The sequence below is a fragment of the Engraulis encrasicolus genome, chromosome 11 (genome assembly GCF_034702125.1).
Source record: "Engraulis encrasicolus isolate BLACKSEA-1 chromosome 11, IST_EnEncr_1.0, whole genome shotgun sequence".
NCBI lineage: Eukaryota > Metazoa > Chordata > Actinopteri > Clupeiformes > Engraulidae > Engraulis > Engraulis encrasicolus.
The window spans coordinates 15506098-15511097 of NC_085867.1; positions in this window are offsets into that span (position 1 = coordinate 15506098).

The following is a 5000-nucleotide window of genomic DNA, read 5'->3' on the forward strand; positions in this document are numbered from 1 at the left end:
TCTCTGCGATTTCTCACGAAATATGACGGATTACACAAAACCTTTTTTTTTCACTCATTGCTAGTGACTGGCTTAAGATATTTATAGGCAATCTTCTGTGTTTACTCTTCAAAAGCATGATCACAACCCAAACTACCCAAATGACCCTGTTCAAAAGTTTACATACCCTAGTTTCTGATGCTGAATATGGCCCGGTTTAACATCAAGGACCGCTCTAAATTGTTTGTGGTAGTTGTAGATAAGGCTTTTAATGTTCTCAGATGACAAAACAGCACATTCTTCCCGGCAGAATGGTCGTTTCCTATAATATTTTTGGGTGTCTTGCTGGAACCTCACATTTGAGGTTTCCCCTGAGTGGCTCAATGATGTTGAGATCAGGAGAGTGAGATGATCGCTCAAAAACTTCATTTTATTCTTTCTGAAGCTAATGATGAGTTGATTTGGCTTTCTCTGTCGAAATATTGTCATGTTGGAATTTCAATTCAGAAGTGCAATATGAGGGCTTTGGTTGGAATCAAGCCAATGGGCAAGGGAATCATTGCATTGCAATGATCATTGCAAGGGAAATTGTTCAGGAGGCATAGGACAACCAAAAAATAACTTCAGGTGAAATGTAGGACAACATGAAAAAATGTTTTAAACTGTACAGGAAAGAGGCACTTGAGGAAAGATGGGCTGTTGGGGGTTGCCAGGAGAAAGCCATTACCACAAAAATGCAAACATGTTATTTTGCATATGATACACCAAATAGCATAGTGAGAAGCATCAGAATGCATGTGACAAAGTCATTTGGAAAAATTAGATCAATATGGAACTTTTCCCACTATTAACAGTACCATTTGCAGAACAGTCAACGGAGCCTATAATGAAAGTTACACCATCCCTTCTGTGAAACATGGTTATGGACCACTGATGTCATGGGGACATTTGAGTTACAAATGCACTACACTTTTGGTCCATACTCACAGAATGATGAATACATTGCCCCGTGAAAAATACTGGAGGAAACTTGACACTCATCAGCCTTGAATCTGCACATGGTCCATTGTTTGGACATGCCAACATGACAATATTTCAGCACAGAAAGCCAAATCAACCCGTCATTAGCTTCAGAAAGAATAAAATGAAGTTTTTGTGCGACCGTCTCACTCTTCTGATCTCAACATCATTGAGCCACTCAGGGGAAACCTCAAATGTGAGGTTCCAGCAAGACACCCAAAGGTATTATAGGAAACAACCATTCTGCCAGGAAGAATGTGCTGTTTTGTCATCAGAGAACATTAAGAGCCTTATCCACAACTACCACAAACAATTTAGAGCGGTCCCTGATGTTTAACAGGGCCATATTCAGCATCAGAAATTAGGGTATGTAAACTTTTGAACAGGGTCATTTGGGTAGTTTGGGTTGTGATCATGCTTTTGAAGGAGTAAACACAGAATACTGCTAATAAATATCTTAAGCCAGTCACTAGCAATGAGTGAAAAAAAAGGTTTTGTGTAATCCTTCATATTTTGAGAGAAATCGCCAAGAAAGCGTATATTCTGCTGGGGTATGTAAACATATGAGCACCACTGTATATATAGGGAGGCAGGTACAGTGTCTCTGCTCCTCCCAACTGAGCTTATAATCATGGCCGTGGAATGAGAACTCAATTCTGCACCCCCAATCTCCTTGGGCCCGGGACAACTGAACCAACATCCCCTCCTCTGCCTCATGACGGCTTCCCTACTTGTAATAAAGTTACAGGGCCACTGACAGCTTTGGCTGGGCCCAGGACAAAGTCATCTGAAAGGCCCCCCCATCTAATACATACAATGTAATTAAAACTCAATTTTGGGCCCTCTGTTTCCTTTGACCCCTTTGTCCCCCACTGTCGACCTCCCTGCGTTGAGATATTGAGTATGGGAGGCATGCAGGGAAGTCTGGTTCTGCCCCGCCTCTCCTTGGGGCCCGAGACAACTGACCCTTTTGCGGATTCCCTGCTTGTAATAAAGCTTGACATTGAGATATTGAATATATATGGAAATATACATAGGGACGCAGGTACAGTGTCTGTCCTCCTCCCTGCTGTGCTTATAAGTTATAATGGCCTACAGGTTAATGGCGGACCCTGCCAGCCTCTCTGGATCCTGTCCAGAAGCACTTTAATGAGTTCTTTTGAATTAGGCATGTTGTGCTTTTGCGGTTCCAACCCACTGCCCTGCTCTTCTCCTCCCCCTAAACCAGGAGCCTGGCCTTGTACTGCACATCTCTACTGTACTGTGTGTGAGTCACTGCGTGTGTGTGTGTTTCAGTGTGTGTGTGTGTGTGTGTGTGTGTGTGTGTGTGTGTGTGTGTGTGTGTGTGTGTGTGTGTGTGTGTGTGTGTGTTACAGTGTGTGCCTGTGTGTGTGTGTGTGTGTGTGTGTGTGTGTGTGTGTGTGTGTGTGTGTGTGTGTGTGTGTGTGTGTGTGTGTGTGTTTCTGTGTGCGTGTGTGTGTATGTGAGAGAGAGTGGGCGTCTGTGTGCACACGCAGTCGCGCACGTGTCCCTCACAGAAAACAATATCTGGCAACCTTGAACTCACCTTATTAATATTCATTGATTTTATCATTGGCTATTGAATGCAACGCGCCAATTTAATAATGCCTTATAATGGAGGCCGAGGCGGGGCATCAGACGAGTGGCGAAGGGGGTGAGAGGGGTGACGGATGGGGTGGAGTGGGGTTGGGTTGGGGCTTGGTGGGGTCGGGTAATGGGGTATGGGGGTTGGGGGGGGCGGTTGGGTCTTGTCAATTTCCGCCCTTGCTGCCTCTAAATGCAGGCTGACTGAGAGTTGAAAATGAAGACAAAAAAATGGCACTTTGAATTTTCTGCTGTTATTATGACATAATGGCATGATTAATGACCTTTAGAGCTCTGGCAGTCTCCCGGAGACAGACTATCAGTCTGAACTGTCACAAAAGAGATTGTTCACCAAGCAACCGGTGCCATACACACACAGGCACACACACACACGCACACGCACACGCACACGAGCGCACAGGCACGCACACACAGGCACGCACACACACAAGTGTGCACGCACACACACACACACACACACACACATACAGAGTTCTATGAAAGATGCTGAAGGTGAAATGGCCATTCTTTCTTCCAACCACACCCACCCACCCATCTTTGAGCACAGACCATTTCACCCTGTCATTTCCCTGCCTTTCATTTTGTCTTTTTTTTCTCCCCCCTTTCCCTTTCCCTTTCTTTTTGACAAACGACTACCGCTAATTCATTAGCCCAGTCCGTAGGTACAGGAGAGCAACACTGACAGAAATGTGCATCTGGCACGTGAGCTGCTGCCAAAAAAGCTGACTCTTTACGACTCCGCTATTGCTGACTGTCAACACATTAGTCATGTTTGAGGGAGCCGAACAGACTGCGCGAGCGAGCTGCGCCCGGCCAGAGCCGCTGACAGTTTTGTCTGGGCCCGGGACATAGTTATTTGAAAGGGCCCCCCTTCCACAATACATGCAATGCAATGATAACCCAATTCTGGGCCCCCCATTTTCATGGGCCCGGGACAACTGACCCCTTTGTCCCCCCCTGTCAGCTTCCCTGTGCCCGGCCCCCGAGAGAGACTGCTGCCTGCGACGAGGAGGAGAGTGCTGCTGCTACTGCTGCTGATGCTTAATAAAAGACACAGGCTCCTAATTGTCGAGTAAATCCATCCTCGACTCCTCCTGATGTGAGGGGGGGTGGGATGGAGTGGAGTGGAGGGGGAGGTGGAGGTGGAGGACTGCTGCTGCTGCTACAGCATAAGTAGCTGAGAGCTCTGGCCAGGCCCCGGGAAAAGGCCCTCACTCTACCCGATACATACGATGTAATGAGGACTTGATTCTTGGGGCCTCTCCTCTCCCTGGGGCCCAGGGTAACTGACCCCTTTTGAAGGCAACCCTCCCATCAGCTCCCCTGTATAAAGACATCCGAATTCAGCTGGCTGCTGTCTTTAGAGCTGCAAAATCCCCATCCAGGTGCATAAATATCGCTAAAACGTTATCGCTCCCATCAGAAATAAATACTAGAATTTCTGTTTTCCTCTTCCCCCGTGCATGCGTCTTGGTTACACTGTTATATAACAGCCTTGGACAGGAGGTAGTCTAAATCTTTGATAACAACATTGTGGTTTGCATCGAAATCCTGGGAAGGTTCAGGAGAAAGTCTCTATTCAAACTCTCATGCTTTGGCAAATATTTTTATTCTCTTCCCGGGCTTGGCTAACGATTGGCTATGCTGAGCTTGCTTGCAATAATAAAGACAGACGATCATATATATATAATTTGTGTGCTGCCGCTCCCCCTTGCCGTTGGAATTATGGCTTGTGTGTGTGTGTGTGTGTGTGTGTGTGTGTGTGTGTGTGTGTGTGTGTGTGTGTGTGTGTGTGTGTGTGTGTGTGTGTGTGTGTGTGTGTGTGTGTGTGTGTGTGTGTGTGTGTGAGTGTGTGAGTGTGTTTGTGTGTGTACATATTACACAAAGCAGAAATTAAAATTCCATCCAATCGTACTCATTGGAATTCTTGTCACTGTTTCATCTGATAACTTGTGTGCAATTCATGTTTGCTCTACAAAACTGCGATGAAGACAAGCTGCACAAACAGTGATTAACATTTTTTCAGTGGTTTCATACTGATGTTTCTCCCTTGCCTTCTCAGCAACCAAACAAGGGAGAGTAGGCGCTTGGGAAGCAGACTGGTGTTTTTGCTTTTTTTCCCCCTTCTTCTTTCTTTCTTGTTCTGACTCGTATAAAGTGGTGTTTTACCACCTGACGAGAATAAAATCACAATGCTATGCCGGCTCACCATCCCCTTCATTTTAATTTTTTTCATTTCCTTTTTATAATCACCAACTCAGAGAGATTCATTTAGGGCTGCATCCAGAAACTTCACAGACACAAACACAGCAGTAGACACAGACACAAATCTTACAACAATGACAAAGAATTTTTATTTAATTTTTTTGTAATTA